Source organism: Salmo trutta, chromosome 13 (assembly GCF_901001165.1).
Source record: "Salmo trutta chromosome 13, fSalTru1.1, whole genome shotgun sequence".
Classification (NCBI taxonomy): Eukaryota; Metazoa; Chordata; class Actinopteri; order Salmoniformes; family Salmonidae; genus Salmo; species Salmo trutta.
In genome coordinates this window covers 47,828,431-47,851,981 of record NC_042969.1, presented here as the reverse complement: position 1 = coordinate 47,851,981, position 23,551 = coordinate 47,828,431, and positions in this window count along the sequence as shown.

Sequence of the window (23,551 nt, the reverse complement as noted above, 5' to 3'; positions counted from 1 at the left end):
GGCGGGCCAGTCCATAGCATCAATGCCTTCCTCTTGCAGGAACTAATGACACACTCCAGCCACATGAGGTCTAGCATTGTCTTGCATTAGGAGGAACCCAGGGCCAACCGCACCAGCATATGGTCTCACAAGGTGTCTGAGGATCTCATCTCAGTACCTAATGGCAGTCAGGCTACCTCTGGCGAGCACATGGAGGGCTGTGCGGCCCCCCCAAAGAAATGCCACCCCACACCATGACTGACCCACCGCCAAACCGGTCAAGCTGGAGGATGTTGCAGGCAGCAGAACGTTCTCCACGGCGTCTCCAGACTCTGTCAAGTCTGTCACATGTGCTCAGTGTGAACCTGCTTTCATCTGTGAAGAGCACAGGGCGCCAGTAGCGAATTTGCCAATCTTGGTGTTCTCTGGCAAATGCCAAACGTCCTGCACGGTGTTGGGCTGTAAGCACAACCCCCACCTGTGGACGTCGGGCCCTCATACCACCCTCATGGAGTCTGTTTCTGACCGTTTGAGCAGACACATGCACATTTGTGGCCTGCTGGAGGTCATTTTGCAGGGCTCTGGCAATGCTCCTCCTGCTCCTCCTTCCACAAAGGCCTCCTCCATGTCTCCTGATGTACTGGCCTGTCTCCTGGTAGCGCCTCCATGCTCTGGACACTACGCTGACAGCCACAGCAAACCTTCTTGCCACAGCTCGCATTGATGTGCCATCCTGGATGAGCTGCACTACCTGAGCCACTTGTGTGGGTTGTAGACGCCGTCTCATGAACCACTAGAGTGAAAGCACCGCCAGCATTCAAAAGTGACCAAAACATCAGCCAGGAAGCATAGGAACTGAGAAGTGGTCTGTGGTCACCACCTGCAGAACCACTCCTTTATTGGGGGTGTCTTGCTAATTGCCTATAATTTCCACCTGTTGTCTATTCCATTTGCACAACAGCATGTGAAATTTATTGTCAATCAGTGTTGCTTCCTAAGTGGACAGTTTGATTTCACAGAAGTGTGATTGACTTGGAGTTACATTGTGTTGTTTAAGTGTTCCCTTTATTTTTTTGAGCAGTATATATTTACATTGTTTGCAAACTGATACAGTTGAAATCAGAAGTTTACATACACCTTAGCCAAATACATTTAAACTCAGTTTTTCACAATTCCTGACATTTAATCCTAGTACAAATTCCCTGTTTTAGGTCAGTTAGGATCACCACTTTATTTTAAGAATGTGAAATGTCAGGATAATAGTAGAGAGAATGATTTATTTCCCACATTCTCAGTGGGCCAGAAGTTTACATACACTGAATTAGTATTTGGTAGCATTGCCTTTAAATTGTTTAACTTGGGTCAAACGTTTTGGGTAGCCTTCCACAAGCTTTCCACAACACGTTTGGTGAATTTTGGCCCATTCCTCCTGACAGAGCTGGTGTAACTGAGTCAGGTTTGTAGGCCTCCTTGCTCACACATGCTTTTTCAGTTCTGCCCACAAATTTTCTATTGGTTTGAGGTCAGGTCTTTGTGATGGTCACTCCAATACCTTGACTTTGTTGTCCTTAAGCCATTTTGCCACAACTTTGGAAGTTTGCTTGGGATCATTGCCCATTTGGAAGACCCATTTGTGACCAAGCTTTAACTTTCTGACTGATGTCTTGAGATGTTCCATCAATATATCCACATAATGTTCCTGCCTCATGATGCCATCTATTTTGTGAAGTGCACCAGTCCCTCCTGCAGCAAAGCACCCCCACAACATGATGCTGCCACCTCCGTGCTTCACGGTTGGGATGGTGTTCTTCGGCTTGCAAGCCTCCCCCTTTTTCCTCCAAACATAACAATGATCATTATGGCCAAACAGTTCTATTTTTGTTTCATCAGACCAGAGGACATTTCTCCAAAAAGTATGATCTTTGTCCCCATGTGCAGTTGCAAACCGTAGTCTGGCTTTTTTATGGTGGTTTTGGAGCAGTGGCTTCTTCCATGCTGAGCAGCCTTTCAGGTTATGTCGATATGGGACTCGTTTTACTGTGAATATGGATAGTTTTGGACCTGTTTCCTCCAGCATCTTCACAGGGTCCTTTGCTGTTGTTCTGGGATTGATTTGCACTTTTCGCAACAAAGTACGTTCATCTCTAGGAGACAGAACGCGTCTCCTTCCAGAACGGTATGACGGCTGTGTGGTCCCATGGTGTTTATACTTGCGTACTATTGTTTGTTCAGATGAACGTGGTACCTTCAGGCGTTGGAAATTTCTCCCAAGAATGAGCCAGACTTGTGGAGGTCTACCATTTTTTTCTGAGGTCTTGGCTGATATGTCAAGCAAAGAGGCACTGAGCTTGAAGGTAGGCCTTGAAATACATCCACAGGTACACCTCCAATTGACTCAAATGATGTCAATTTGCCTATCAGAAGCTTCTAAAGCCATGACATCCTTTTCTGGAATTTTCCAAGTTGTTTAAAGGCACAGTCAACTTAGTGTATGTAAACTTCTGACCCACTGGAATTGTGATACAGTGAATTATAAGTGAAATAATCTGTCTGTAAACAATTGTTGGAAAAATTACTTGTCATGCACACAGTAGATGTCCTAACCGACTTGCCAAAACTATAGTTTGCTAACAAGAAATTTGTGGAGTGGTTGAAAAATGAGTTTTAATGACTCCAACCTAAGTGTATGTGAACTTCCGACTTCAACTGTACACTAGCCATTGAGCCTTTTCTGGGCCTCCTATGCGGGAGACTGCAGGGAGTGTGCTGGGCAGGTATGGGTGTGTTGACAGGCATAGCAGTGTCAGCGCATGTGGATTACGTTTCTGTGATTGTCAGGGATGGGCAGGATATGCAGGCACTAAAGACTAGTCTGAAGGTGTACGAGGGAGCTTTGTCAGCTAAGGTGAACTGGGGCAAGAGCAAAGCTCTGTTATGTGGGGCATGGAGGGATTGGGCCCCCCTCTGCTTTCAGGGAGTTTTGCAGTGTGGTTGTGAAGGGCTTAACATTTTGGGGGTGTCCCTAGGCTCGGAGATGTGGGTCAGGAAGAACAGGGAGGGGCAAGACTGGGCAGGTGGAGGTGGCTCCTGTCCCAAGTGTCATATAGAGGAAGGGCGCTGATAATCAACAACCTGGTGGCATCTTCCCTGTTGAATAAACTGGCTATCCAAAGGGGTGAGGGGCCACCAATGTTTCGGCACTGCTGGTGACGGCAGAGACCAGGGACTGGCAAGGGGGTATGGAGGACTTGTTGGACATTAACACTTGTTGTGGGTGAAATTACAAGATTATGTTATGTCATGACGTGGCCCTCTTTGGGTACAGCGAGGACCATCCCCCTCTTTCTGCACCATCCCCCTCTCTCTCGCACCACCTCTCTCTCTTCCCCCTACACCCAGGCTCTGTTAGGCAGGTCATAAATTCCTAGAGGAGTTCTCTCCTCATGGCCGGAGTAGAGAGGGAGTGGGGTTCACAGGAGAACAAAGGAACCTCTTCCACATCACAGAACTTGAGAACTGAACGATTTCCATGTTTTGGAGAAGGTGTACACAGTTGGGGAAGAATCCAGCTACGGACTGGTCCGTTTTGTACAATTTTGTGAAACTCACGAGAGACAATATTACCATAACTCTGTTTATACAAGAGTCTCAGTTGTGAGGCTTGCATCTAATTGTTGTATAAAATGAATGAGTAAATATGAAACTATTTGTGAAATTATGTAATGTGATTTTAAACTGTTTAATGAAGTAAACTCCAATTCCCTTTAAAGTTTAAATAAATCATTGGCCCGCCCCATGAGCACATACATTGATCTGGCATCATGGGACAGCCCCTTTCTACTGTTACGAATATAACCCCCACAGGGAGGAATTCCCTTCAGACCAGTTTACCTCGATTATCACAAGAGGGCTAAGGTTTGAGACCAGACCAGCTTACTTCGATTACCACGAGAGGGCTAAGGTTTGAGGAGAAACCATAAACCTGAGTGTAAGCTAAGGTTATAATGGTTGTTGAGACTGAGACTATCGATACCGACAGAATAAAAGCAAATCTTTGATACTAATTACTAGTCTGCAGCTAGGAATTCTATACCATTGAATGCGAAGGCCGACAAACGCCGAAACATCTATTCTATAACAACATTGCTGAATGTTACTCTGAACTATTCATTCTAACCACGGAAGAGAGAGAGCGGGCGGACAAACTCTCCAACAGAAAGACGGACGATCCCAACAGAGATCACGACGACACACTGAGCGTAAATATATATATTGATTGCAATTATTCCCGAATGAGTGAGCGTTCATGTGCAAAGGATTAGCATTTCAATGAATATGATTATTAAGTGTGTAGTGATTCATTTGCGTAATTCCCTCCTTTCTCAGTCTACACCCACTTCCCTTTTGTCCACCAAGCTGTAATACCGGTTTAGCCCACTAGGGCACATCCCCTATCATTTCCTTGTAACCACATCTACTTTGTTTGTTTGTATGTGCATTTCTGTGATTATTTAGTTAGTTAAGAAATAAATTGGGTTCGTGCAGATAACCAACAATCTATGACGTTTGGAATGAGACTAACGTGAGGTTAAGAATAATTCATTAATTAGAAGACTAATTGATCAGATATTAAAATATCTGAAAGTTATATTAGGAAAATTATAACTTTGCAATCTGAATATTTTCCTTGGTGCCCCGACTTCTTAGTTAATTACATTTACCTGATTAGTTAATCACGTAATAATAATTATAGAGAATTGATTTGATAAACTAACAGTCTTCAGTTTAATGATGCCAAAGACACCACATAATGACGCCCTGTGTGAGGAATCTAAGATAGAATTGGACTTTGCTGTAGAATTCTTTATATCAATTGTACAAACAGACTGCTTTGTATACAAATTAGTTGATGTTTGTGTGTTCCATTTGAACAAACTATTTTACGGAGCGCCTCCGGTTGTGTGTCGATAGCAATGAGTGATAAATTCCAGATTTAGTCGGTTAGGCCAAACGGTACTATTTCTGTCGGTCAATATTAATTTCTAGAGCCAGTAAGGTTAGGAATTAGAGGATAGATCTATATGGTGCTCGAGCCGAAGTATTCTGTCCGCCTACCACACTAAGCCAGTGTGGATAGACCACAGGCTTATCTGTTGTATGTACCGGGCCGCTCCGGTCAACATAACGCTAGCAAAGTATGCCGAATGGGTTAATATGAGACGTCACTAGTAAACCCACCCTTTCCATGGTGAGGGGACCCTATTTTGTGCTTGGAAGTGATATTTCTGAACAAAGTAGGATTAGCTTGCACGAGATGCTAAGCTAACAAAGGTGAAACAGTATTTTCTCTTCCTGTGTCCCGTTTAAATTCCTCCGCCTTGCGCGATGGAAGTCCCACCCTTTGGACTTCCATTTGATTTCAGATTTCTGCCACCGCTGGTGGTGAAGAGTCGCCAGTACATCTCTTGGACAAAGAAGTATGTGTCACCAAACGTGGATCACGTTAAGATATCCAGCCAATCACAAGTGACTGGATATCAACTTCTCATTCAATTTATTCAAGTGAATTTGCCAGATTTACCTTTCAAGTGGATCTTTTAAATAATATCCAAATTGATTGGGTTTCTACAATGAGACAAGTCAAACTTTTTCCACATTAACCTAGATGAAGCAACGCTCTCAGGTTAATTTAAAAATTAATTCCCAGATAGTGTAATGGGCGTCATATAGAGAAGACCAAGGCGCAGCGTGTTGAGTGCTCATCGTTATATTTTAATGAAAACGAACACTAGCCAAAATAAATAAAATGACAGCCAACAGTTCTGTCAGGTAAATACAACGAAACAGAAAACAACTACCCACAAAAACCAAGGGGAAAAAAGGCCGCCTAAGTATGGCTTCCAATCAGAGACAACGATAGACAGCTGCCTCTGATTGGAAACCATACCCAGCCAAAACATAGAAACAAAACAACATAGAATGCACACACCTTATCACACTCTGACCTAACTAAACAGAGAAAAACCAGCTCTCTTAGGTCAGAGCATGACAGATAGCCTATACAGGTTTGATTTATCATTAAAATAGATCAATCAGTCCCTCCTCCAGCGGGAATACCATGTGGCTTTGGCCTTAGGGGGAAGTGTACCATAGTGGTGAATGTACCCTAACATTGAAACTACTGGTTACTTTTATGATAGTCCAGCAATCTCAATTGCTTGGATAACATCTTCTCATTCAATTTAATGATTTAATTTGTCGAACACACCTTTCTAGGTTCTTCCAATTAAATGAGACATCTTAAACTTTGCACTAGTAACCTAGATGAACCAACTTTCCAGGTTAATTTAAAGTATAATTCCCAGATAGCCTATCCAGGTATGATTAATCATTATCATTGATGAATTAAATTTGCTTTTGCAAATTCATTCACGTCCAACTCCCACAGTACTGGTACAGTACTGATGGTTCATTAACGTCTATAAATAGATTAACATCGTCTTTGCAACTCCCAACATATTCCAAAACCAAACGTTTGAAAAATTAGGAAAAACATTTTTCCTTTCAAATGTTCGACTAATGTGCAAGCTATCAGAGGGGGTAGTCCCCACTCGCTCGCTAATTAGTGAACCTCCGTCCATAAATGGATTGATCTCTGACCTTAGCAGCGATACCAACCCTAATTATGCCATTAGCGGAAAAACAGCAGACAACAACGCTCTCCGAAATCAACCATTGGGCTCAGGCCTCGTAAAGGTTCTCTCCAGTCTAGCCCTGATGTCTTGCCATCCGAGATTGGCATCGGTCCAATACAGCAGTGCACAGCTGAAGCACGAGCAGGTAACGGTAGACATAAAGGGACAGGTGGAGAGAACCGGGAAACCAATGACAAATGCAGAAAAGGGAAAAATTCTGCTAGCTATGGAACTGCGGTTGAAAACTGAACAATTAAATGTAATTGCAAAAACTTATGATGATGAACAAACACAAACTCTTCAACAAAATCGTCTTCTACAGGAACAAAATCGCCTTCTACAGGAACAACTCGATTTAGCCAAAACTAAATACGATGATGTCCACGCCAAACTATATAAATCTGACGAGCTATCTACAAACAGGAGCGCTCAACTTGATAACATGCATGCAGTTTTGTTGAACGTTACTCAAAGTAACACGGTTCTACTCAAAACGCTGCAGACTAAAGACGATCAGTTAATGAACACAATGACTAAGTTGGATGACAAATCAGCAGAACTCATTGAAGTCGCTGACCAAATGAATAATGAGATAACTCAGGTGATGAAGATGGAAATATTGATTTCTAAGCAAGCAGAGGAAATCTCATCACTGAATCTCTCGCTCCGAACTCAGGACCTCTAACTGCAAACCATGAAAGGAGTAAGTGCGACACTCACGTGTCCAAAATCAGTACTCTAAGCGCTCAAGTGGACTCTGCAAGGCAGCAGAATACCACCCTTAGGTACCATCTGGAGGAAGTCCAGAATGGTCACGCTCTACAGCGTGGCTACCCATCCAAGCAACCGGAGCCCTGTACTCACAGGAGTAAAGAAGATAGGTTTCAGACTTTGCCTCCCTCATGTGTCCCTCAGTCTTCTCCTCTTGGCCATTCGGCACTGAGTAATATGGTGCCTCTTGGCCAACAACAACAAGGCTTGGCTTCTCCTCTTGGCCTTTCGGCCCCAATCTCTCCACAGGATGAAGCCAACCCTCTCCGCCCGCTTGGCGCGGAATACCTTGACAAACTCGTCAAGAATTTCCACACCTTTGACCCCGTTCCAGGTCAGCCAAACGATACTGAGACATTCCTAGCTGACATAGAGGATGCGTTGGATGGCTACCCGAATGCTACGGGTTCTGACAGGGTTTACCTGTTGAATCGAACGTCGAATAGACATGTGACGAGGTTCATTCGTCTATAGCAGCAACACGTGCTAAATGACTACGCTAAACTTGCCACAGCTTTGAAATCAGTGGTTCTGAGACTCGCAAACACGATAGCTCACTGGCTAACACCGTCAAACAAGCTCAGAACGAACACCCCCAAGCTTATAGGCTTCGTTCAGCTTACTTTGGCCTACTCACTGAAACAGGAATGGAAGAGCTGTTACCATTCAAACAAATGTTTCTGTCGAACATGTATCCCACCTTCATTACCTATATGGGCACTGCAGCCCACGTTGGCTTGCCTATCTTACAACTCAGAGAGCTTGGAAGCACCGCTTTTGAGGCATCAAAAGTTCACAACGCTAACGCCCTGACCACTCGGTTTTGAAGTTTGACCAGGAGCACTCACTCCAGTTAGAGGGTGCATTATCAGGTATTGGAGCATTGAGAGATGACGCACAACAACAGTTTCTACCACAAAACCATGATTCCAATAACCTCCGCGGTCGAAATAACTGTTAAGTACGTTGCCATCAAAACGACTACCGCTACAATCGACCTGTTCGCTACGTTCCTGCACCCAACCCACACAAAGTGTCAGAGCACAAGGGTAACAAAGGGTTGAAGGACGATCAAAATGAAGACCAATGTTCTCCAGAAGTTCCACTATGTGAAGAACTAAAGCGAGAACAATTTGAGAAAAAGGTAAAAGATAAGTCACAAGGACTAGACGGGGAATTACCGGACACCAGGTCCGCAGGAATTAACACCCATAGCAAGGACGTTAAAGTTCAAATTTCTCCCGCTCTCATTCGAGACCCTATCCAGGGCCTGCTTGATCAAGAAACAAGCCCACGGACTTTGTCTTTAGACTCTGATACAAAGGTTTCAAAGAAAAAGGTCAAACGCTTTGTTAACCTCTATGGGCTAGGTGGGACGCTTGTGTCCCACCTACTCAACAGCCAGTGTAATCCCGTGGCGTGATATTCAAATACCTTAGAAATGCTATTACTTCAATTTCTCAAACATATGACTATTTTACAGCATTTTAAAGACAAGACTCTCGTTAATCTAACCACACTGTCCGATTTCAAAAAGGCTTTACAACGAAAGCAAAACATTAGATTATGTCAGCAGAGTACCCATCCAGAAATAATCAGACACCCATTTTTCAAGCTAGCATATAATGTCACAAAAACCAAAACCACAGCTAAATGCAGCACTAACCTTTGATGATCTTCATCAGATGACACTCCTAGGACATTATGTTATACAATACATGCATGTTTTGTTCAATCAAGTTCATATTTATATCAAAAAACAGCTTTTTACATTAGCATGTGACTAGCATGTGACTAGCATTCCCACTGAACACTTCCGGGGAATTTACTAAATTACTCACGATAAACGTTCACAAAAAACATAACAATTATTTTAAGAATTATAGATACAGAACTCCTTTATGCAATCGATATGTCCGATTTTAAAATAGCTTTTCAGTGAAAGCACATTTTGCAATATTCTGAGTAGATAGACCGGCCATCACAGGCTAGCTATTTTGACACCCACCAAGTGTGGTACTCACCAAACTCAGAATTACTATTAGAAAAATTGGATTACCTTTGCTGTTCTTCGTCAGAATGCACTCCCAGGACTTCTACTTCAATAACAAATGTTGGTTTGGTTCCAAATAATCCATAGTTATATCCAAATAGCGGCGTTTTGTTCGTGCGTTCAAGACACTATCCGAAGGGTAAAGAAGGGTGACGCGCCCAACGCGTTTCGTGACAAAAAAAATCGAAATATTCCATTACCGTACTTCGAAGCATGTCAACCACTGTTTAAAATCAATTTTTATGCGATTTTTCTCGTAAAAAAGCGATAATATTCCGACCGGGAAACCCTGTTTTCGTTCAAAGACCAAAAAATAAAAACATGGTGTCGGCTCGTGCATGCGCCTCAGTCTCATTGTTCTCAGATCGACCACTATCCAAATGCGCTACTGTTTTTCAGCCATGGCCTGCAAAGTCACCATTCATCATTCTGGCGCCTTCTGAGAGCCTATGGGAGCGTTAGAAAATGTCACGTTATGCCAGAGATCCCGTTTTGGTTAGAGATGATCAAGAAGGCCAAGAAATAGTCAGAGAGAGCGCTTCCTGTTTGGAATCTTCTCAGGTTTTGGCCTGCCAAATGAGTTCTGTTATACTCACAGACACCATTCAAACAGTTTTAGAAACTTTAGGGTGTTTTCTATCCAAATCAAACAATTATATGCATATTCTAGTTACTGGGCAGGAGTAGTAACCAGATTAAATCGGGTACATTTTTTATCCGGCCGTGCAAATACTGCCCCCTATCCCCAACATTAAAGCCAAGCCCACTCAAAATCTGAAAAGTCGACCTGCTTCCACCTTGAACAGAAATGGCACATTACGTTGTTGCGAACGACCACACCACTTTGTGGGGAATATGTCCACTAAACACGAATCTAAATGCCCATACCTTGGAACTGCTTAACTTGTCATGCGCTAATCGATTCGGGCTCGACAATATCACTCATCTCCCAAACATTGTTCGATGATCTGAAAAGGGCTTTGAAGCCAACTAAACTGTCACGACTTTCTTCGAAGTCGGTCCCTCTCCTTGTTTGGACGACGTTCGGCGGTCGACGTCACCGGTCTTCTAGCCATCGCCAATCCACCTTTCATTTTCCATTTGTTTTGTCTTTTCTTCCCACACACCTGGTTCCAATTCCATTCATTACATGTTGTGTATTTAACCCTCTGTTCCCCCCCATGTCCTTGTCTGGAATTGTTTATTGTAAGTGCTTGTGCACGTTATGTCTGGTGTGCGTCGGGTTTTGTACCCATTTATTGATTGTTCTGTTTTCCCGTGGGTTTTTATTATTAAACTGTGTCATTGGAAACACAGTTTTTGCTCTCCTGCTTCTGACTTCTCAGCTGCCAGTATGCACCCTTTACATAAACGTTGGTTAAAAGTGGAACGATGCGACACTAGACTTTGAGGGGTCACTCAGACTACCTCGCCTCTCACATGGAGAGTCATGCTGAAACCACACTTCCAGGACGTATCGCTCGTTCACCCTGTGTATGTTACCAGCCTCGAATCTGTACCCATGCTACTTGGAGCAGACTTGATGGATTGGTTACTCCCATTGATGGATTGGAAGGCCACAGTGCCTTCTCCACTGACCACACTGTCTTCCCCTAACGTTAGCTGCAACGCAGTCATTCACGAGGGGTATCTGTCGAAAGCACCCCTTGGGAAAAAGACGTTTAGAAACCTCTTGGTGCAGAATCCGATCAAGAAGACCGAATGCGACCTTGGGGCAAAATTTGTTTGACACCCCTAGTGTAGAATTTAGAATACCATATTGCACCAGGGTTGGGGTCAATTTCATTTGAATTGAACCCAACCCTGCGGAGTCAATTTGGAGCTTAAACAGTAACTCAATATTCAATTCTTCAGTAAATAGTTAATGGATGATTTTAATCTGAGGAAGCAGGGCTTTCAGTTGCATACACACTCAAACAGTTAGTTATATACTCATTTAGTAACATGTTGTCCAATTATTCTGGCCCTGCCCATGGCTTTTACTGCACAGAGGGAGCCACTTGAGCCAAACCCACTGACAGAGAGACTGGCAACATCTGCCCTCCTGGAACTTACTTTGGTAATTGATACAGCAGCACTCACCCTGGTTCTTAATTAGTCAAACCAAATCTGTGTTCTTACTGGACACGTCAAGGTAGTAACCCCACATTTCACTCGGTTTCAAAACTTTTTCCACGTACTGGCTTGATGTGTGGTGAGCTTTCTGGCACAAAAGGTCTGCTACACTTTGGCAGTGGAAGAATTTTGTCTCTCCCGTCCCATACACTGCAAAGGGCTTTGAACACCTGAAAAAGTCCTGTCCACTCCAACTGTCTCCATATTGATGTCAACTGTGAATCGTATTGATAGCCACTGCTCGTCTTTGCTAGCAGTGGAGTAGAGTGGTTCTTTCCTCTCAGGTGAGGATTCTGGGGAGCCAGAGCTTTGTATTGCTGGTATTTTCTCCCCAGTCTCATGCCTCTTCAATGTGTCTCAGGCTTGTACTGCAAGGTTTTACTGTGTTGCTGCAGGCCTGCGAGATACTACTGTGCTATGTAGCGAGGGTGAGTTCATTTTCGCTCAATCCTAAATCGACCCCTAGACCCTAAGCACTTGTGAAGATTTGACAGGTGTAAGCAATATGGTATTAGCTCCACTTGCTCACTGATAGGCTAGGTGGAAGTTCTGTCGTATTGCTTATACAAATCAAATCCTCTCAGATCTCCACAAGTGCATCTCCACAAATGCGTATGGTCAAGGGGTACATTTGGAATTGGGCCAAAAACTGACTGTACTTGTGTGGCTTAACTCTGTCTGTCCTCATAGCACGCCGTGCCTTCAGGTCTCCCATCAGTGGTAGAAATGCTTTCACCCTACTTCCTATTGTTACGTTATATTTTATTGATCCTTTATACCAGGCATTCTCATGCCTTACTGCTTAATTATTTATCTATGTGAGTCCATTGAGATGGTTACAGTATATCTAGCCAAGAGGTAGTTTCACAATACAAAGGTTATCACTGTAACCAGAGGAAAAAGTGACTGTCGTATTGTAACTCTGTCTCTATTGCGGTGTTCGTTCTAGGTTACTGATGCCTTCCAGGTCAGGTCCCCAGCAGCCCACCACTGTCCAAGGGAAGTGCACTTCCTGAGCCCTGCCCCTCTGGAACCTTCCAGGACAGAGAGAAACAGGCCACCTGCAATATCTGTGAAGCAGGTAGGTACTGTAATTAAACAGTATGAGCTCTCTCTCTCTGTTAACAGTACACTGTTCTAGGTCATTCCACATACAGTACTTTGGGCCCAGAATCTTTCCTTACTATGTGACCTGAAAAGGAAAAACTCTGGACCCTAGTTATAGCCAATTACGAGGACCCAGAGTCAGGTCACATGGTCAGAAAAAGCCTAGGACAGATATTGGCAAGCTAATTATTTTTAGTTTTATTGTGGAATTGTTGCTTCCATCAATGTAATTGTCTGCATAATTTCCAATCCCCCATATATTTTTTGGGGTAAATATATATATCCATATACATATGCATACATATACACATATATACATACACTTACCTATATAGACATACCTTTTTTTTAATATACCTTTATTATTCCCCGCAAACCCTACCACCCTTCCCCCAATTGGAATAAACTAATAAATAATAACACTTAGGCTTCTACCTTCAGTTTATACACATTTTACAAACACAATCTATTTTACAATAGTTATATTTTCTTTGTTTTTAGTCCTTCCTCTATTTCTGATGTCCATCCAGTTTGATTTCTATTTGTAACTGTTATTTCACAAAATTTCTGAACCTATATACATTTTACAGACCCCGTATGTTTTACATTGTTTATCTTGTTATTAGTCCCATCCTTCAGCTCCATTCAACTCCTCCCATCAATCTCTCAACACCATCCATTTTGTATTTCTATTTGCCATATATTTTTCAACTGTGCTGTGATGCTTGACAAAAGTACTGAAACTTTCTATTCTCTCAGCTTCTACAGATTGTAAATTAAAAATAAACATTTTTGCTAAAATAATTATTATATTATTGATTGATTGACTATGGCTTTTCAAATCACCCAGTATTGCTATCTGCAGCGTTAGTTCTAGGCAAATGTTGCACCTCTTCAGCCATTACTGGACCTGTGACCAAAAACAAGCTACATATGGACAATACCAAAATAAATGACCTAATGACTCTGCCTCCTCACAGCAAAATCTGCAGAGCTGGGAAGATTGTATCCCCCATATATATAACATTATATTGGTTGCAAGAATTTTGTATAGTAATTTAAATTGAAACATTTGAAAGTTTTGAATCCGGCGTTGTTTTGAGTATCAATTCATAAACCATGTGCCATGGAACACACTGTATCTTTCCTTCAGGGTTATTACTGTGATCTGAGGTTGGGCCTGGCGAGTACCTCACTGATTCAACCCTGCCCTAAAGGACATTACTGACCCCCAGGCACCGCCTTGGCCACCCAGAACCTCTGCCCCCCCCAGGCTCATTCAACCCCAGAGAGCGAATAGACCGCCTGACATGCTCTGCTCTGTCCTCTAGGACAGTTCTGTCCTACCATGGGACTCGCCGAACCTGCAGATGAGATAGATATATCTCCTGAAGTGTGCACTCGTTCACTACTTCCCACATATCTAAAACCATTGGATTAGTAGAGGCATTGGCTAGTGGTGGTTTTCATTACATTTCTTATACCAGTAATTTCCTGTGATAATCAGTAAAGGGAAGTGGACAAGTGCACACTTTGGGAGGAAGGAGAGATAATTGGGATATAGCCAGAGGTTATTGATGTATCACTTATTTATGTGACACTTCTCTTTTTCTCACCCAGTTTCGCGTCAACTCAGGTCCATAATTATTGGCACCCTTTAAAATTATTAGCAAAAAATGTATAATACTGAGCTAAAATGTATATATACTGAGCTATATTGTATGCTCAAAATAAAAATTAAAAGTAACTTATTTTATGGGAGCTATATATACAGTGCACCTCCCTGACCAAGGCCTTTCTCCCCCGATTGCTCAGTTTGGCCAGGCGGCCTGCTCTAGGAAGAGACTAGGTGGTTCCAAACTTCTTCCATTTAAGAATGATGGAGGTCACTGTGTTTTTGGGGACCTTACATTTAACTTTTTTTTTTTTTTTTTACATTTTAGTCATTTAGCAGACGCTCTTATCCAGAGCGACTTACAGTAGTGAATGCATACATTTCATAATTTTTTATTTTTTTGCACTGGCCCCCCATGGTAATCAAACCCACAACCCTGGTGTTGCACACACCATGCTCTACCAACTGAGCTACAGGGAAGACCTTCAATGCTGTAGAAATGTTTTGGTATCCTTCCCCAGATCGGTGCCTCGACACAATCCTGTCTCGGAGCTCTACGGATAATTCCTTCAACCTCATCATGTAGTAACCAAAAAAGCCACCCTTTGCCTTGATGACAGCTTTGCACACTCGTTTTTTCACATTTTCAAACAGTCCATTTATCTTTTCCAATGGGGCTATACATTTGGGTGAGTTTTTTTCTCGCATCCTCGTTTCACTGCCAAAAATTCAATTAAACCATGTCAAATAATTAACATCCAATCACATTAGCCGTTACTCTCTCGCGGGAATTCCACTATGTAGCCAAACGTAGCTGCTGCTCATTCCGTTTGCTCGAAAATTGATAAACGGTTAAAAAAAGTAAGGCCCGCGTCCATAGAGACACATACCAGCTCTACTGGTAGTACTGCTACTACCAGCAGTACTACACCTGCACCTGTCGACGACACAAGTTGTTCTGCTTCCACGAGCACATCAATGCTAGCATCAGTAATTCTACATTTGTTGATAGCCCTGCTAGCATGGACACTGACAGTTGTGAATCTGATGCAGCAGAAGAGCTAATACCCCCTTACCAGGGAAAGCACCGAACAACAGACAGGGATATTGGACCATCGAAGAGGCGCAAACATGATGAGAACTACATTGATTTGGGGTTCACTTATATTGGGAGTATTGCCTTTCCTTAGCCACAGTGTGTTATATGTGCAAAAGTACTATCTCACAAGTCGATGAAACCTTCACTCTTGCGCAGACATTTAGAAACAAAACATGGCAATTTGAAAAATATGCCATGGGAGTTTTTTGAGCGAGAATTAAGACGACTTTCGAGTAGTAAGTCTCAAGGCACAAGGCGAGACCCAGATGCAGACACAGGAGGCAGATGGTTGGAGTCTTACAATGTTTATTAATCCAAAAAGGGATAGGCAAGAGAATGGTTGTGTAAAGGCAAAAGGTCAAAACCAGTTTAGAGTCCAATAGGTACCGAAGGGCAGGCATATTCAAGGTCAGGGCAGGCAGGATGATCAGGCAGGCGGGAAAGTAGTCCAGAGTCAGGCAGTGGTCAAAACCGGGAAGAATAGCAAAAGAGAATAGAAAAGGAGTACGGTGGTTGACTTGACTTAACATACAAGACGAACTGGCACAAAGAGACAGGAAACACAGGGATAAATACACTGGGGAAAATAAGTGAGACAATCACAGGGACAGGTGAAACAGATCAGGCCGTGACAGTAAAACATGTATAAAAGAAATAGATACCATTAATAAGAAGGGGCTAGAAGCGTCTTATATGGTGAGCTACCGAGTGGCTAGGACAGGCAAGCCCCATAGTATTGTGGAGGACTTAATTCTTCCTGCTGTCGTGGATATGGCTGGGACAATGATAGGGGAAAAGGCCCAAAAAACTATACAGAAAATGCCTTCATCAAACAACACTGTTTCACGATGCATCAGTGACACGGCAGGAGATGTTTTGAAATAATGAATGCTTCGCATACAAGCCAGGGAATTCTATGCGTTACAGCTGGATGAGTCAACAGACGTGGCGGGCCTGGCACAGCTCCTGGTATATGTCCGTTACGATTATGGGGGGTCAATTAAGGAAGACATCTCTTCTGCAAACCAGGAAAGGATATTTTTAAAGTACTGGACAGCTTTGTGACATCAAATAGACTTTGGTGGTCAAGATGTGTTGGTATCTGTACTGATGGCGCAAAAGCCATGACAGAGAGACATAGTGGAGTGGTAACGCGCGTGCAAGCAGTTGCTCCCAACGCCACTTGGGTACACTACAGCATCCTCCTAGAGGCTCTTGCTGTCAAGGGAATTCCTGACAGCTTGAAAGACATTTTGGACACTACAGTGAAAATTGTAAACTTTTTTTAAAGCAAGGCCCCTGAACTCTCCTGTATTTCCTGCACTATGCAATAATATGGGCAGCGACCATGTAACGCTTTTACAACGTACAGAAGTGCGCTGGTTATCAAGGGGCAAAGTATTGACATGTTTTTTTTTAAATTGAGAGACGAGGTTAAAGTTTTCTTTGCCGACCATGATTTTCACTTGTCTGACTGCTTGCATGATGACGAGTTTCTCACACGACTGGCCTATCTGGGTGATATTTTTTCTTGCCTGAATGATCTGAATCTAGGATTACAGGGACTCTCCGCAACTATATTCAGTGTGCGGGACAAAATTGAGGCTATGATTAAGAAGTTGGAGCTCTTCTCTGTCTGCATTAACAAAGACAACACACAAGTCTTTCCATCACTGTATGATTTTTTGTGAGCAAATGAACTCAAGCTTACAGGTAATATTAAATGTGATATAGCGAAGCACCTGAGTGAGTTGGGTGTGCAATAACACAGGTACTTTCCCGAAATGGATGACACAAACAACTTGATTCGTTATCCCTTTCATTCCCTGCCTCAAGTCCACTTATCGATATCTGAACAAGAGAACCTCATTGAATTGCAACAAGCGGTTCTGTGAAAAGTGAATTTAATCAGAAGCCACTGCCAGATTTCTGGATTGGGCTGCGCACAGAGTATCCTGCCTTGGCAAATCGCACTGTTAAGACAGTGATGCTCTTTGCAACCACGTACCTATGTGAGAGTGGATTCTCGGCCCTCACTAGCATGAGAACTAAATACAGGCACAGACTGTGTGTGGAAAATGATTTAAGACTGAGACTGTCTCCAATACAACCCAACATTGCAGAGTTATGTGCCTCTTTTCAAGCATACCATTCTCATTAACCTGTGGTGAGTTATTCACAATTGTCGATGAACAAATAAGGTTTTATATGTAAGATGGTTAAATAAAGGGCAACATTATTGATTGTTATTATATTATTGTAACCCTCTCACCAGGCTCGAATATGACTCTCACAATATTAACTTATGCAGAGTATCTCAGCAGCATAGGATGTTAGGTGAGAAGGACATCTCCAATAAGAATTCCTATTGTAAACTATCTAGGGTTATGACAATAGGGTATTAACTTCAGAATAAATGATTATAGGTTTTTGTTATTGAATCAGGATAGACCATCCCATGCATTAAATTAAATTGAGACAATCAATGACTCCACCAACTCAATATACATAACGTTCCATATGTGTATTAGAACATTGTCAAACACAAATACATTTTCAGACACAACAAAAGAAATAGAAAATAATAAACCCCAATGAGTCCAAATTATTTCAAGTTCGCTTAAATAAACCGTTGGCGCGCGTTGGAGCTCAAAAAATGATGACACCCAAAAATATCTTGAAGCACCTCACGTGGTGGTTACTCACTGCTTGGTAGATATTCCCTCAGCGAAGTGTGGCAATTCCATGTAGGTTTCCTCACAAAGTCCAAGGCAAGCACAACTACCCATGCAGACCGTACTCCTTAGCCGTAACCGATATCCCATGGGAACACGAACTCGTTAAGCTTCCCAAGCAATTATCTCCCAGTGTCACACGATGCTAGGCTAACCTCAATGCTGACAAATACCTCCACGACGAGACGGTAGCTTCAGTCTTTACTGAGTTTTAACAAAATTATAACAACTCTTTTATAAAATAAAACATGTATTTCCCTTCATATCCTAGTAGGTATGGGTTTTGTTCTAGTTCTGTCGTCTTCTTTTATCATTAATTTACCAACCGTCCTAAGGTAAAAACGTCCATCCTTCTCATCAACGTCTTTTTCCTCTCTTTTTTTTCCCAGGCCTCCCGTTAACCAGGTCAAATCCCATTGGCCACAACTTAACGAGCAACCTTATTGGTCAAAACTTACAATTCAAAGTAAAACAAACTATTCACTTATACATTAAATAAATATTTCTTCAAAAGCATAATGCATTAACAACATTACAGGTTAGGAGTAATTCAATTATCTTTTAAATATATAACCAATTAATTATAACAAATAAACTCAATACCTGGTTCAAACAAGGGTATTACACTCTCCCCCCACCAAAATTAGGCATGTCCTCATGACTTGTAAACACACAGTTGAAAAGTAATAAGTAACCGTGTCAACTCTTAACTGTCTACAACCTACAACTAAGACAAATCTTGTTAGATAATTGAAAAGGAGATACATTTGTATTTCCCTTATCCAATCCACTTGTATAGTGTGGAACAATATCTGACAACTGGGGCTAGACTTGAAACTCCAGGTTTATCATAGGTAAGTAGTACAGGAGCTTTCTTTATTCTCTGAGATCTTCGTATCCCTGGTCCTATTTCCTCTGAAATTTCCACTTCTCCTTGAACTTCTTGTTCCTCTTCTTGAATCTCCTCCATTGAATTAGATGTCTCAATATCATCTGCTTCAACTCCAGTTGCGACCTTAGCTTCTTGACTGGACTCTATTGCTTCTCCAACTTGTTCTGTTCTTTCAGATTCCCCTGTCATTTGATTCCAGACTATGTCTAGGTCCAAGCTAAACGGTTCCGACATCTCTTCCACTTCTCGGCTCATACAATTTGTATTAGGCACGTCATACCATACTCCGATGTCCTCATCTTCTGAGTCAAAATCCTTCTCATCTTTTGGATTCTTAACCTCTTCAACTTTCTCATTATTCTGAGGAGTACATTTCCCAGGCAACTTTTCATTTCCCTTTCTCGTCCTCCTTCTTTGCAGGGTCCTTCTACTAGGAGTTAGTTCTATGTTAACCACAGGTTCTAGGCGCACTTTCTGCCCCAGTGGTAGCAGGTGATTCCGATGAAGAATCTTATTGGGTCCATCTCCACTTTCAGGCTTCAAACGAAACACAGGTACGTTTGACATCTGACTCTCCACCACATATGGCGTAGAAACCCAGCGATCTGCCAGCTTATGTTTTCCATGCAGTCCTAGATTCCGTATAAGAACTCTGTCTCCAGGCATAAGTTGCGTGTAGCGAATCTTCTTATCATATCGCTGTTTGTTTTCATGGTTTTGCTTTCCAGCAGTGCTCTCAGCAACTTTGTAAGCAGCTTGTAACTGTTTCTTCATATCAGATACATACTTGAGGTATGTTCTCTCTGATGAGCTATCACTCGAGACTCCAAAACAGATATCAACGGGCAATCTAGCTTCACGTCCAAACATCAGAAAATAGGGCGAGTAGCCAGTCGCTTCATTCCGAGTACAGTTATACGAGTGCACTAGATGACCAATATACTGACTCCATTTTTTCTTTTGAGTAGGATCAAGAGTTCCAAGCATGTTCAACAAGGTTCGGTTGAATCTCTCGGGTTGTGGATCTCCTTGAGGGTGATATGGTGTTGTCCTTGACTTCTCCACTCCAAGCATATTCAGTAGCTCACGGATGAGTCGACTTTCAAAATCTCTACCTTGATCGCTATGCATCCTCTTCGGAAGACCATAATGGATGAAGAACCTTTCCCACAATACTTTGGCGACAGTGGATGCTTTCTGATCCTTCGTAGGAAAAGCTTGAGCGTATCTCGTGTAATGATCCGTAATGACCAGGACATTCTCTATGTTACTTGAGTCAGGCTCAATGGACAGGAAATCCATACACACAAGGTCCATAGGTCCCTCACTTTGCATATGACCAAGTGGAGCAACAATCTTTGGAAGTGTTTTCCTCTGTACACAGCGAGCACAGGATTTACAGTAGTCCTCTACTTCCATCTTCATGCGTGGCCAGTAGAACCGGTCTCTGACAAGTCCATAAGTCTTGTCAAATCCTAAATGACCTGAGTCATCATGCAGCGACTTGAGAACAATAGTTCTGAACTTCTCTGGAAGTAGTAACTGAGCACGACGAGTTTCGTTTGGCGGATGCGTGATCCTGTACATAACTCCATCTTCCATCTTTAGCTTCTCCCACTCTCTCAGGAGCAAAGAGATTAATGGATGTTTGGTCTTTGTCACCCTGGTAACATCATGTTTATTAAGAGCAACCCACATCTCTCCCAAACAAGGGTCTTCTTGTTGCGATGCAGAAAGTTCCACAGTGCTCAATCTGGGCATTTGAGACTTCAACATGCTCAGGTTACAGTATGCTTGAGGCACAGCATGCATAGAGGCTCCCAACTGATCAATCACTCTACTAGATAATCCAGGAGTTACTCTAACAACATTAGACATCTGGCACATGGCTCGGACACCAGATGCAGGAATGTCTCTCCAATCTTGTTCCACTGCAGATTGCTGATGAGAGCGGCGAGATAAAGCATCGGCATCTATGTTCTGCCTGCCGGGCCTGTACTTGAGACTAAAGTCATAGGTAGACAACGCAGCTAGCCAACGATGACCAGTGGCATCCAATTTTGCGGACGTGAGGACATATGTCAATGGGTTGTTGTCTGTTCTAACCTCAAACTTGGCCCCATACAGGTAATCGTGTAGTTTGTCAACCACGGCCCACTTCAACGCAAGAAACTCTAACTTGTGAGCTGGGTAGTTCCGTTCAGAAGCGGTTAGGCTTCGACTCACAAATGCCACGGGACGCGGACCCTCACCTTGATCTTGGTACAGTACTCCTCCTAACCCTTCGCGGCTAGCATCTACATGGAGAACGTATGGTAACTGAGGATCAGCAAAACCCAACACAGGAGCTTTTGTGAGGCTTTCCTTCAGTGTCTCGAATGCTAATTCACACTTCGCATCCCACCTTGATCCAAATGGTTCTGAGGGGTTAAGGTAGGCTTTCTCCTCCTTAGACTTTCTTCCTTTCTTGGCAGAGGGAAGATATCCACATAAGAGCTGATTCAGGGGGTAACTGACTTTAGAATAGTCTTTCACAAATCTTCTGTAATATCCACAGAATCCTAGGAAAGAACGCAGAGCAGTCACAGTTTCAGGCTTTGGCCACGTGGTGACAGCTTCAATCTTTGAGGGGTCTGTAGCCACTCCATTCTGGGATATGATATGTCCAACATAGTTGACAGATGTGCGGCAAAACTGACACTTGTCAAGGGACAGTTTTAGACCTTCACTTTTCAAGCGGTCTAACACCTTCAGTAACCTCTGCTCGTGTTCCTCTAGCGTCCTTCCAAACACGATTAAGTCATCGAGGTACACAAGAACTTCGAGTAGGTTCATGTCTCCAACTGTCTTTTCCATGACACGTTGAAATGTTGCAGGTGCTCCGGACACACCCTGTGGCATCCTCTCAAATTGGTAAAATCCAACTGGACAGATAAATGCAGTCTTCTCTTTATCTGTATCGCCCATCGGAATCTGATAGTATCCACTTCTGAGATCTAACACACTGAACCATTTGCTTCCACTCAAACATGTCAGAGCGTCCTCCACACGTGGGACTGTGTACTGATCTGGAACAGTGCGCTTGTTGAGAGTCCTATAATCAACACACATACGCATGGTGCCATTTTTTTTCCTCACCACCACAATAGGAGACGCATAGGGGCTTCTCGACTCAGATATGATCCCAGAACTTTTCAAGTTATTAAGGTGCTTCCTCACATCTTCAACGTCAGCTGGGGCCAAGCGGCGAGATCTCTCCCTAAACGGTTTGTCTTCAGTAACTCTGATGGTGTGGTGAGTACTCTTTGAACAACCCACATCAAACTCATGTGTTGAGAACACTTCTTTCCGTTCCATCATCTTTTCACATAACCTCTTCTTCCATCCTTCAGGCACTGAAGAATCTCCAAAGTTGAATGAAGAAGACGTCAGTCTCTCAGATGAATCCTGCTTACTTTTCAATGGGACACCCGGAGCAACATCTACAGGAAACAGATGAGCAATAGGCGTACCTCGTTTAAGGGTGATCTCCTTTGTCGAGACATTCCTGACAGTAAGAGTGATTCTTCTAGATGACACAACTGCAACCGTCTGGATTTCAGGCCTCACTAGAAGTTCGTCGGGGAACCGGGGTTCTTCAGGCCTCTCTACCAGAATGGCTTGAGTAGAAGGTATCCCAGGAAACTTTGGAATTCCAGTAACTCTCATCTGCCCACCAGGTGGCAGGGTGACAGGTTTTGTCTGTGCGAACCAGACCGTTCCTCTTTTCTCTTCATCATCAGTTGAGCTTTCTATCAGCCTCTCATATGCCTCTTTGATAGCAGGATGGACTTGTAGTGTGCTAAGGAAACCTTCACCTTCCTTTTCTTTGCAAGCAGTCATAAGTCTCCTCACTACAGATGTATTGGTGCCGACCAGAATAGAAACGTCACCTTTCATGGCCGGATCTGGACATACCAACACAAGTGCTTCCATGGTCTCTGCTACACCCACAACCGATCCTGAGAACTCAAGCTTGAGTGACAAATAGCCATCATATGGATACTGATCAGAGCTAAGGCCCCATATCTCTAAGTTTCCTATAGGAATCAATGGCAAATGCGTCAAGTACTTGTCATAAAAGGATCTGTACAGTAGAGTAATCTGAGAACCACTATCTAGTAAAGCTTTAGCATAGATACCTTCAATCTGTACAGGAACGACAGAACTTGGACCAACTAAACCTGTAGGTAGCATGTCTTTCATGTCTTCATACTTGTGGCACTTGGTGGAACGTATCTTCACCGGGACGTCAGGCCGCTCCTTTACTGGGTCCCTCTGTAGTTTCCCATAGACCGCTTTTGTTTGATTAGGCGTGTGTTGACTTTCCTCAAGTTCTCCTCACCTTCACAGTTTCTCTTGAAATGGCCATCTTCTCCACATCTATAACAGAACACTCCGGGGTTGCTGTCGGCTTGTGTCTGTTCTTG